Raw genomic sequence first — 12831 nt, 5'->3', positions numbered from 1 at the left:
AGCTGTCATTAGTTCTAGTGATGTGGGCTCAGTCTGTGACCTTTGTTTTGTAAGACATCAACAATAGCACAGCTGCCCCTGCCTAGTTGAGATCTCAAACCTGCAATTTGGCAAGAAGAACAGAACAAATTGGATAAATATACATAAACGCATTGAGAAAGAAGGAAAAACAGAACAGAATGAACCAGTGCATTATTCTATAACTTGTTTGATAGGGATCATTTATGTAGGCATATGGTATAGTTAAATGTGCTTTCAAAAACATTGGCCTGATTCTTCACGCAAATATGTAATAAATATCTAAATAAAAAGAGAGCTGATACTGTATCAGTAGTTCTCTTGAAGGAGGCATAAGAATGTTTTTGGAAGAGTGTGTTTGTGGGGAAGTGTGTGGGGATGTTACATACATTTAGATTCTCACAGAATGTGTCATTAACTTAGTTTTGAGGTTACACAGTTGTTCTCTCACAACATTGTAAGCTTAAAAAAGCAAGGAAGTAGTAAGTTAAGGCAACAATCACACCCAACTTGATACCCATTTCCAAGCTTTAGTAGCCAATTGTTATTGCAACGCTAGACCACGACCACCTGAAAACCATCTTTAACCTACACACTTTTTCAGTTCAACCATACTGTCACCTTTAACGCATACATTAAAGAACTGAAAATCACACGGCAATGCACATCCTCAGTTTTGACCTTCTAATACTACATTATTTAGAAACCTAATGACAATTGTAAGTTAAAATTAGTCTTCATTTTCAGTATTCCAGATGGAGAGTGAATTCAAAACAGGTTACACACTCAACCTTTTTTAGCTTATTAAAAAAGCACTAATATATATTTAAATTGTGATGCTTAAAAATATCAGATCAGCTAATCATCACACAGAACCTCACAAAACTATACAAGAATACTATTCAAATTATATATATATATATATATACACACACACACACATATATATTTTATATAATAAAATTTCTGTATGCATTGCTAAACACATTAGATAATTATAGATCAAATTCTCTGCTGGTATAAATGGGTGCCACTCATTTACCGCTGCATCAGTTAACACTCGCAGAGCATTTGACCCTGTGCATTTAAGAGGCTGGAGTTAAATGTTGTGTGTCTGTTTGTTTTTTTAATTACATGTAACATATAAACAAGAAGTCTGAGGATGTAAGGCTGGAGATAATTAGTGTTCTTTAGTGGGCTTATTTCTGGAGTGACCATTTAAAATGACAGTATTCTGAATACCCCCCAATTTTTTGCCTTGTTGCAAAAATGAGAATTATGAAGAGCACACGTCAGATATGAAAGATGAACCTCAAGGAGTAAACAAGATAGGAAGTTGCATGGAATGTGTTGTCCTTGAACCAAAATCTTTTTGAGTCCTATAGGAACAAATGACTGAGTGCCTCCTAGGACGTGCTGAGCATGAACTCCTACTTACTGCTTTGCAGGATTAGTAGTGTTCATGTAGCCTAAGTGCTTTTTTACTTTCTGAGTCCAGTTTTGCCCACAGAACAAAATCCCTCATGAACTTCAGTGGGAGCTGCTGAATGCTCTGCACTTTTGAAAATCAGGACATTTTATGTGCCCAAACCTAGGTGTAGGCACCCATTTGTGAAAATCTTAACCCAGATTGACCACGTGTGTTGTCAGAGCTGCCTATCCAAAACCTACCCAATCACCTTTCCCACAGAAAAAAGGATCAATACAAATTGATGATTGGTAAGATTGTCAAGTCAAGACATGGTTTCTTGAGCCATGGTCTAGCAGGTGCTTCCTTAAGGAAAGCAGGCACCTTGCTCTACTTAAGGGAGGTGTCAACAGGCTCCTCTAAAACTGGTTTCAGCACTTTCCCTCTGACCCTCACCATCCATGAAGTGGTGTGAACCAAGTTCCTAGGTTTTCGTCTGAAGTTCCCCATTTACCTTCAGAACCTCAGAGGGTGAAACCCTGCCAAAGCCTAAGTAGAGAAGACCTTTGATTTGTCCCTTTCAGGTACTGTTTTGCTGCCCCCCAGAGCCAAATTGTTCATGCAGGTATGAACAATCATCTCCAAAAAGGAACATGAAAATTTCTCATATTAAGAAAAACTCTTCTCTGTCATTGACAGTCCAGCAGCTGGAGCGATTCCTCGATGTGGGACTCTGCTAGAAGCTATGGTTCAGGTGCTGAATGCCTTGAGCACACCTGCAGCGTATAACTTCAGAAACCCTTTTATTCTGGAATCAGTCATACTTGGCACATGACTTCGGTCACTAGGGCTTTAGCTGCCTTTTCTTTCAAAGGCCATCCTGTACCCGACAAAAATCTGGAAGAGGCCGTTTGTTTGTGTCAGCAGGCACTGAAGTTGTGCAAACCTCCCCAAAAGCAATTTGAGAGATGAATTTGAGCTGGAAGCCAATGGGGAGTTTTGTTCTGAGAGCTGCAGGATTGGACCTAATATCTATTATAAATATTAACTTCTGAAATATTTTAAAAAGGACATTTAGTTTGACAAGATTAGATTATAATGGGAAATATTCACAGCTGAAAACATCTTCAGTGAATTGTATAGGCATGCTGGCTGTTAAGACATGTGGCTCTTATGTTAAGATCACTAGTAATTTCTAATGCAGTCCTTCACTGTGCTCACTAGGGCACACAGTGTTCCCAATGCATTAGGAAAGACTGCATGAGCAGAACTAAGTGCTTAATATTATGCAGTGGCCATAGAATCTTGAGCTGAATTAATAGACTGATTTAACATAATAATGACTCTTCATAGCATGGCACTGCAATTTCCCATGATTCCATGAGATCAGAGCTATTGCATTGCTGTCCTCCAATTCCCTGTCTTAAATTCACAAGTGCTGCCAAGCGGCGAAGTGTTTAAGGGCCTTTGAACTTCTACCAATTCCACCAGTATATCAAACAGTCTGTAGTGGAAGCTTGATATTGTTGGGACTCCAGTGGGGACTGTTTTGGTAGTGTTTTATGCTCAGCTCAAGTAAGGGGGTGGGAAAAGACTGAATTCTGTTTTTAATTCTTTAAACATTCCAAATTAAAATAATTGGCTTTGCATATGGGGTAGGTCATGTTGTTTTGGGAAAAATGCAATATTAATTTTTATAGCCTCAGCAAGTGTCAAGAATCTGAGCAAAAATATCACAATTGTAGAATATTAACCATCTGCAGCACTGTCTGTGCTCACTGTTGAGTCAAGTCTGTCCCAGGCTTCTCAGGCACAGGTGCCTCTGGACACATTAGAAACATATCAAGGTTTGATGCACAGCTCTGTGGGAGCTCACTGCACCTGCGACTTTTGGAGCTGCAGCAGGGGAGCTGCACCAATCACTCCTCCTCCTTGTGGCAGGGAGGTGAGACAGCAGGAGCAGACGCTTCTGCACCAGGAAGGAGGAGATCTGCAGCCATTAGAGAGGTTGCAGAATGGAGGAGCACGCTGTTACCTCACAAGCCCGTAGATCTCCTGATTGCACAACCTGCCACCCGAATACACTGTTCTTCAAGTATCGCTTTGACTTTTGCATCCTCTGGAAATGTTGCTGTTTATTTCCTGCATCATGTGCTTATGCAATACCTCCTTGCACTGGGACCATGATTTGTCTCTAGCTTCATAAATAGTTCTCTGAAGCGCTGTAGATTATGGTCAGATTTTCAAACGGACACCCAGATCCATACTTGTATTTATGACACACACATTGAGCGTGTAGCAACTCTTAGTTGTACTGCTCCAGGGCAGACGAGGGACCACAGTATGACTCAAGGAATCAGAATGTGGCCCCTCATTCCTTACTTGTTCCAGGATGTAATCTGCTCCAGCCTATAGCTGACGCTGATTTCCTTTCTCTAGGTGTTAGGCACTCACATATTGCAAAGACTTCAGTGGTCAGCTCCTCTGAAAAGCAAGCCGCTCATTCAAGTGCCTAAGCATAGGTTTAGATACCTAATTAAGCTACTCAGATTTGAAAATTATGGTCTATAACAGATTCATGGAGCTGGTTTTACACAGATATATGACACCATATTTTCTCTGTAAGAAAGTGGCCTTTAACCAGTCGGAGGGCATCAGACTCAAACAAACAGGGTAGTATTGGTGAGAATTGAAATCTTCCAAACTCTGTTGCATAAAATATATGTTCATTTAGAAACAGTTGTGGGGCTTTTTGGGGGTGTGTGAGATTTTTTGTGTGTGAGAGAAGGACAGATGTATTCATAGATTTAAATGTCAATGGAAGGGAGTGAACTGAAGGAGACAACAGCCAAGCAACTGTTGGTCCTTTATAATGGGACCATTTTGTGTGTGCACATGAAACAAAAACGTTTGACATAAGTCCTCATCCTGTGATTGGATCCACCCATGTGGCCTCTTGCACTATCAGGGATCTGATTGTGGGACTGGGGCCATAGTACTGAACAAGATTATTTGTCAGTCCTAGCTATGTCATGTCTGTCTACAGATAGAAGTATGCAGGCATTATTCTCATTCACCTTAAGTCCCATTTGCACCCCTCTGAGAATGTGCACAGGCCTTCAAGTGAGGTTGACATTGCCAGAATTATGTAAACGAGAATCAGGCCTTGTACATACAGTGATAGTAGTAAGGGCTTGCCTACACTTGCCTACACTTATGGGGGATCAACGCATGGCGATCGATGTATCCGCAGTTGATTTAGCGGGTCTTTGACCGTAGATCGCTCTCCCATTCACTCCGGATCGAGAAGAGTAAGGGGAGACAATGGGAAAGCGTAGTGTGGACCCTGCGGTAAGTAGATCTAAGCTACATTGACTTGAGTTACGCTATTCATGTAACTCAAATTGTGTAGTTTAGATCGCCTTTTCCCTGTAGTGTAGACAAGGCCTACAAGAAATAATAACATGCCGTCATTTAGTTCAGGCAAACCCTTCCTCCATCCCAGTGCCTGGTTATGAGTGTGACACTTTCTCTCTGTCTCTGACTTCTCTGACTCTGTCCTGACTTCTAGTATCAAATATAAGATAGAACTACATGGAGTTTTCTGAGGTAGCTACCTTAACAAAATCCCCCCTATTCCCCCGCCTAAAACTATGTGCAGCATTTTAGCTATTTTAATGCTGGCACTTGATTCCAAAATATCTTTAGTCACCATAATTTTAATAACTTTTTGAGCAGTTGCCAGTTTAATTTTCAGTGTGTGAAAATTGGAGGTAAATTATTTATTACTTCCAGCAAATGTCTTTCATGATTTTATTTAATTTTTTCATCTTTTTTAATGGATTGTAAAATGGCAGTCTTTTATTGGATACTCATAAAGTAAGGAGCAAATGAATACTTTGCAAATAGGTTACTGTGGATTGAAATGTCAGCAGTATTTCACAGGGTATGAAATTCCTCAGACCAGAGCTGAACTGACATATGGCAATGGGCCATGTTCCTCCTGTGTAACAATAAAACATAGCCGGACACACAGAAAAAAAAAGTTGTGACTTTTAGGACTTTTCAAGTTGCATTTTTTGCTCATTATTTAGAATAGTGACCAGTGGTTATGACAGTTGAAGTTGTAAAACACTTTCCATGATAAAATCATGTTTACCCTGAACTACCTGAAAAAAGGGGGAAAAAATGCCTTTTTGGCTGAAGTTTTCCACATGTGTATCTGGAAAAGTTCTGCTAAATCCTCATGGGCTATTTTTGAGCATGGGGATGAAAAAATATGCCTTTTCCCATTGTAAAACAAGCTCAGAAATGTGAACTATTGGGAAATTGCATCCTGGACATACATAGCAAAAAACATGGTTTAACCTGTGAATACATGCACATCTAGCTAATTGTACATCCTTATTGGTTCAGAGCTCACAAGCTCCTCAGACCCATCCTCTTGGGCATGTGGCTGGAGGAGACCATTAGACTGGAGCAGCAGGAGTATCCTACGTAGAGATCAGGGGAATCAGCTGTTGTTTTTTCTTAGCCTATACATAGCAGCTCCCCAGGAGCAGAGCTTGAAGGAGCCCAGCAGCTCCTCCACCAGCCTCTGGAGACTCACTCCAGCAACCCCACCGAGCAGGCTGTGCATGGGGAAGCCACTTGGCTCACAGTGATCCAGAGGAAATGGCAAGCAGGGCTTGAGGTCCATGGTTGGGTCCAGTGGATCTCCATTTCTGAATCTCTGATTATTGTCCCTTGGGACTGCTGAGATAAAGTTGCTGTGGTAACCTTATCATCTACAGTGCCTGACTTTTTGTGATTTCTGATTAGAGCAGACTGGAGCAACTTCTCAGGTTTTCAAAGTTTGTTTTTGTTCCCCATTGGAATGAAAAAAAAACCCTTCCAAATGTTCTTGCGAAAATGGAATCCTGTCCAAATGTCCACTTTCAGTTCAGGAGGAAGTGTCGTGCATGCTGGTAGTTAAGGCCCAGGTTCAAGTCCTTGCTCTTCCAAATTCAGAGCAGAGTTTTCCATCCCAGATCACTCTGAATTGGGAAGAACAGGGACTGGAATGTGGGTCTCCTACCACCCCAGGCCAATGCATTAACCTCTGGGCTATTGAATGTGAGAGTCTCTTGCTCTCTTTCAGCCTGGGACCCACAAAAAGATTTTCCATTAAATGTTTCAGCTTCAACGAAACCGCATATTTTGACACCAAATTTCATTTATTCAAAAACATTCCAAACAGCTTTTTATTTTAACTTCAGATCATTGTAGTTTTTTCACTGTTTCCATAGTTGCTTGTAAAGATTGTGGGACAGATCCTCCGTTGCTGTAAATTGGGTTACATCATTGATGTCAACGGAGTTATGCTTATTTACACGGTCGGAGGATCTGATTCTGTTTTGTTTCCTTTTTCAAAATTTAACAAATCCTACTTGTTTTGATACTGCTTTTGTCATCAGTATGTTATTTCTTCCATTGGTTTGTTAGGAAGCTTCGTGTTCATGTTTGGTAAATGTCTGTATGTTACCTCAGTGTTGTTTGGCAGCTGTGAGATTCCAAATGTCTAGGGAGAAATTCTAAACAGTGATAAAGTAAGGAGCTGAGCGTATTGGGCTAAATAGAATTGTGCATGTCAGAAATAAACTTTCAAAGGGCGTCACTGTCATAAGTCGATATTTGAATGTACAGCTAGTTACATGGGCGCACTTAGATATCCTTAGATTGTGAAGACACAAAAGCAGAGACAGCCCTTCTTTAGTGTTTGGAAAGCAGCTAGCACACTGTAGGTGCTTCCATAAATAAATAAATAAATATTTATTTGATGATCAGTCTATCGGTCTGTTCAGATTTACAAAACCACTTGCTCTAGCAGTCAGGCATTTGAGGAAATGTTACCAGGCAGGGTAAGTCATGTGTTCTCTTAGGCTTCAGTCATGTGCTCCCTGGGCCGAAACCATTAGTAAAGGTCTAAATTCTATAGTCAAGATTTTCAATAATGCAATAATGATTTAGGGTGCCTGAGCTTTGAGTGCCCAACCTGAGACACCTTTAAAATAGTTAATGTATTATGTTAATGTATGCAAATCTTTTCTCTTGGATGTTTGGGGAGGGGGTTGAAGGTATAGATTGATGTATTGTGAGATTATCATCATCACAGTGGGCTGGCATGGTGTGTTTATGGTGAAGATGTCAGTAATGTTTTCTGGATTTTAGTTGTGAAGGGCATTTTTTTAGTTAATGTGAAGTGCATAGGTAGATACTCAAAATCAAAATAAATAAAACATTCTTCATATCCCTCAAACATGACAACTGCAGGAAAGAAATTATTTTGTATCTTGACATGTTGATATTTTTGAGGATGAGACAGTTATCTGTCTGAGTTCAATCTGTAGCTTCAAGAACTGAAAGAATATGATCAACTCCTCTGAAAATCATGGCTGGCTGGCCCCTGCAGCTGTATATCAAGAAGTAAGCTGATACAGAAACTGGTTCTTCTGAGTTGGTTTAATTTGAGTTGATAGCTGATGTGTTCAGTGAGCCTGTTGCTTGAGATTTTGTCAGAACATTTGACAGCTAAAGGTTGGTGGAACATGCAGCCAGGCAAATGGCACTAGGAACCTGATCCTGCTCAGATTGAAATCCGTGGGGATTTTACCCTTGGGCCTGACATAAATGTAATCTATGCCCGTTGAAGGGACACTACATTGCTATGTAAAGAAGCTTTATTGCAACTGGAAATCAGATCCTTTGTCTTCGGTGTGGGAGAAGGATTAAATCGTAGACCGTGTCAGTAGCAGCCTTATCAGCAGTGTCCATACAAGAATATAGGGTGCTCTTTATTTTAATAACTAACTTTTTTTTTTGTTCTGAGTAATGTAGGCCATGGCAGGATACCTAGAGTATGCTCCCCATTCACGTCAGTGGAAAATTGTTTCTTTGACTTCATTTATCCCACTTCTGAGATCCTGTTTCCAAATCACATTTAATAATAAGTATTTATTCATGTACAGTGTCAGTTATGTGTGGTGCAGTCCTCTGAAACCAGCTTGGGAGCCTGAAACTCCAGGGTTCTACCCCTGATACCAGCTGTTCACCACAAAACCTGTGTGGCCTGGGGCAAATCATTTAGGATTAAAATTTGCAAAACTGGGTGCTTTCACTTAGGCTCCTGAATCCCTATTTAGGCAATTCACGGATCTTATTTAGGTAACTAACGTTGGCACCCAAGTGTGATGATTTTGGCCATAACCTTTGCCTTAGTTTCCTGGTTTGTAAAGTGGTGGATAATAATCCTTGCCTATATCTCAGGCACGTAGGCAGGAGTAAGTAGTTAGGCTGAACTGCGTGGGTTCCCTCATCTCCTCTCAGCGAATGGCAGTCTTTGTGCCTCTGGTGGTAATAAGCCTGCTTGGAGCAGGTACGCAGAAGGTCGCAATCTGTATACTGCTAGGCGTCTTACCCTGCTGACACGGGTCACAGAAGGAGTGGGTGGAACCAGAACACTCTGGAGTTGTGCTAATTCAACACATTTCCTGAGCAGCCTCCACTGGCAGGGCTGGAGTTTAAAACCGCCATTCCTGGTGGAAAGCAGTGATTGTATTGCTGCCAGTTCTTACTCTGAAGTATGAATCCCTGTTTGAGCTCAGCAGCCCCAATAGGCACGAATGCATGCCCTGTGCCTCAATATAAAAATATTAGCTCTTATGTAAGATTTTTTCATATGTCCTGTTTGGTTAAAAGGAGTTTCTCGATCCACAGCATTTTACTTGTAATGACTGGAGAAGCTTCTGTACTCTTCAAGAGTATTTCTGCCACCTTCAAGTTTTCTGTGGTGTTCAAAATACCGACTAATGTAACCAGAACAGAGCTTCACCTATTTGTAACAAGACTGTGTGAACCTACCATGTTTCAGCAGATGCTCATGAGGCTCCCAGCTAGGAAAAAATGCCCTAGGAATCACAAAAACATGGAAGCTGCAAGAGCTACGTCCTGGGAAAAAATGTTAACAGGCTCCATAAGAAATCTAGGGAAAGAACTGGTCCCTCCCATTGCTTGTAGATTAGAGGCTGATTAAAAAAATCCAGCACCAACCACATGCATTTCCCCACAATGCAGAGAAGGGGAAAAAGACTGAATGACTTAATGTTGCTTCAAACACTAAGTTAGGGCAAAGATTAAGGGGTTTGATTATAGTCTTTAAGGTTGGGATTTTCAAAGAAACCTAATAGAATAGAATTAGGTACCCAACCCCCAATTCAGTGTGTTCACGAGACTGTCTCTCTCCCCATGTATTACTACAAGAACTGAGCTCATCTGAGGTGTTTGAGCTAACAATACCCTCCTTCAGGTTGTTCTGCAAGCTACATCTGTTTGCTCTTGAGGAGAAGGGAATGTTTGTGTGTGTTTGTGTGAGGGGTGCAGAATTCTGGGAGCAGAATAGGGGAGATTGGTGTCGGAAGGGTGCTTTTGAGCTGGGAAAAGGTCACGGGAGGTGCTTTTCTGGTTTGATATTTACAGGTGTTGTCCATGTCTAGGAGCCTTGTTTTGTGATGATTCTAATAACATAATTAAATATTTATGTCTTTGTAATGAGTTAAGAGGTTTTGAGGTAGGTGTAATTATAAAAGTGAATAAATAAAGAAATAAACATTACCAAACATTATAGATACACATGCAAAGAAGAATACATCTCTAAAACGTCAGTTGCTTGCATAGTTTAGTTTCTGATGTGTTTTTATTTTCCAGTAGCTCAGCTGAAAAAATTAGAACCTGAGTATATTACTGAACTTTCAGTTACTAGGGTTGAAGATGGCATTCTGTCATTGAGGCATTTTTTTCTTACTCTCATGTATGTCTTGGACTGCCAATACCATATTGAACAAATCAGCTAACTTCCAGAAAGTACAGAATATGATGAAATACCGTTAGAAAGTTTTACTGCCATAAGGAAACACAACAGTTTGGTAGGAAGGAAAAAGTTGGCAGAAGGGGAAGACCAAGAAGGGGCGAAAAAAAGAATCAAGAGGTATTCCAGGCTCACATTCAGATTTTAAAAATGAAGTACATAGGAAAATCAAGCAACTGAAAACAGTTTGAATCTTTCACCCATAAATCTGTAGGATGCATTAAAATTTGTGATCGCAGGCATCCTTGCAGTCTACTTGCCAAATCCAGGAGTTCTCAATCCTTGCTCAGTCAAAACTCCTATTCATCTCAATGGGAATTTTGCCCATGAAAGGACTGCAGGATTTGTCTTAAAAATTGTTGAGAGAGCTAAAAATGTCACTTAAACAAATTTCTACCATCACTGGAGATAAAAAAAATATATTTTAGTGGGTATATTATAGCGCCGGTTCTCAAACTTTAAAAATCTAGCGTGTTATATTTAAAACTCAGAAGCATGTGGAGGACCATCTTCAGAACTTTGCTAATATTTTATTGTGTTGCTATACTTTAAACCAGTGTGTGGCCCTTTCTGAGACATGCATCACTGTTTGAGAACTGCTGCTGTAGTGTTCCGGCCTGTGGGTGAATCCCTGGCCCCAGTGAAGTCAATGGAAGTTCTGTTAATGACTTCAGCGGATCCAGGATGTCACCTTATATTAGAGTATTAAACCAGTCCAATAGCTTGACTCCTTGAAGATTCCTGATGCATTCTATTCTGTTGTCGATGTCTATTATATTTAAAAACCAACCATTCAACATTTCACGAGAGGCCTAGCATAAACTTCTCATTTAGATATGTCACTATTTGAAATAGATGGTGAACGCTTCAAACATTAGTATGGGCATCAAGTTCACCTCATGATATTATAGCCCAATGTCTTAGCTAGTCAGAAGTCAGCCACCATCTCATTTCAACAGAAGTCCCCTCAGTTTTGTAAATGTCTGTGTAAGAAGCCAAAGTCAATCTTAGGGTGATGAGTGAAACAGATTGACTCACTCCTGAAGACTGGGGATGTTGACTTGATCTCTGCTGACTGGCCTCTGATCCCGAGTTAGGTTGATTGGGCTCTCTCTTATTAAAAATTTGTCATTGATAAATACTGTCACTAGAGACTCAGCTGACATGCCAAAATAAATTAAGATGTACTTCATTTCCCCCCCCCAAAATAGTAAGACTAACCGTACTTATATAGTGCTGTATGTAATAAAAATGCTGTACGAAAATGAGCTAATTAATCTGCACAACCTCCCCAGTGAGGTAGATATGGTAAATGTTGTTATCCCTGTTTTATTGCTGGTGAATAAACTGATGCTGAGAGGTAAAAATGGCTCTCCCAAGGTCACACACCACAGCTTTGAGTAGAATTTAGGGCATTGTGAGATTTACTTCATTAATGCTTGGGAAATGCTTTGAGACCAACGGATGGTATACACTGTAAAAGGGAAAAGCATTCGTGAATTAGTAATTATTTTAATTACTACCACCAAAGAGTTCAGTTAATGTTGAAGAGGCAAATTGTCTGTTACGCTCATGAAACATAACAGAAATTAATGCCATTTCATGGGTGTGTAAATAAGTAAAATTTGGCCTGGAGTATGTATGTTTTATAGCTCATGTCACTGCGTAACTTGTGCTTTAAATAGGCGAACAAAGCAAAGGGAAAAAATGAAACACGGTGTTATGGATGGATAATCTTTTCTCTTTGCATTTGTGCTCAGTTAAAAATTCACAAGTCAAAAAGGGCTTCCCTGCGCTGAGGGTACATACGAGCGCTTATAGGTTGAATTCTTCTCTCAGTTACACCTGTGCAACCCCACTAGGATTACAAGGCTGTAAAAGGACTTGATCCAAGATATTGAAGTCAACGGAAAGACTCACGTTAACTTCAAGTGGGTTTTGGGTCAGCGTAGTGGAGAGCAAAATTTGGCCTTTTATTTGAATGTCATAGCTGGCGTTTAGGATAGGCAAACTTCGAAAGGTTCAGGGGGTTAGTTCAGATAAACATCCAGAGTTTCTCTGATCACCTGTCAGGAACGTGGGCCAGTTTCAACAAAGCACTAAACAAACGCTTAACTTTAAGCATGTGCCTACTCAGCAGAATTTAGGGTGATATCCTGTCCCACTGAGGTCTATGGGTATTTTGCTGCTTACTTCACTTTTTGTGCTTAAATTTAATCACATGCTTAACTGATAAGTCAGGGGTTTGGCTGTATACATTTATCCAGATCTTAACCAAATTCATATGTGATATTGAAATCGTGCTTGGAAATCCTCATAGGCTTTCTCATGCAACTCCTAGTGTTTTCTCTGGTTTGGATCAGAAATACTGTAAGAATTGAGTATTTCAGTAGTTTTTTTCCTAGACTTGTCTAGAATTGTGATGTATGGGGCAAAGTGCAGAACTAAAAGTGTAGAAAATTGGAAGAGGACAAGAAAAAAATTATGCAGACTTTTCACTCAC

The 12831-nt window shown here is 40.2% G+C and overlaps 1 protein-coding gene across 2 annotated transcripts in view; it reads left to right on the top strand.

Annotated features, from left to right (window-relative positions):
- The window catches only part of ANTXR2 (ANTXR cell adhesion molecule 2), a 164849-nt gene that overhangs the window by 57625 nt on the left and 94393 nt on the right, over window positions 1-12831 (top strand). The gene's annotated exons all lie outside the window — the stretch shown is intronic.

Source organism: Mauremys reevesii, linkage group 5 (genome assembly GCF_016161935.1).
Source record: "Mauremys reevesii isolate NIE-2019 linkage group 5, ASM1616193v1, whole genome shotgun sequence".
NCBI lineage: Eukaryota > Metazoa > Chordata > Testudines > Geoemydidae > Mauremys > Mauremys reevesii.
Note: the sequence above shows the minus strand (reverse complement) of the source record. Positions and strands in the feature narration are given on the sequence as shown.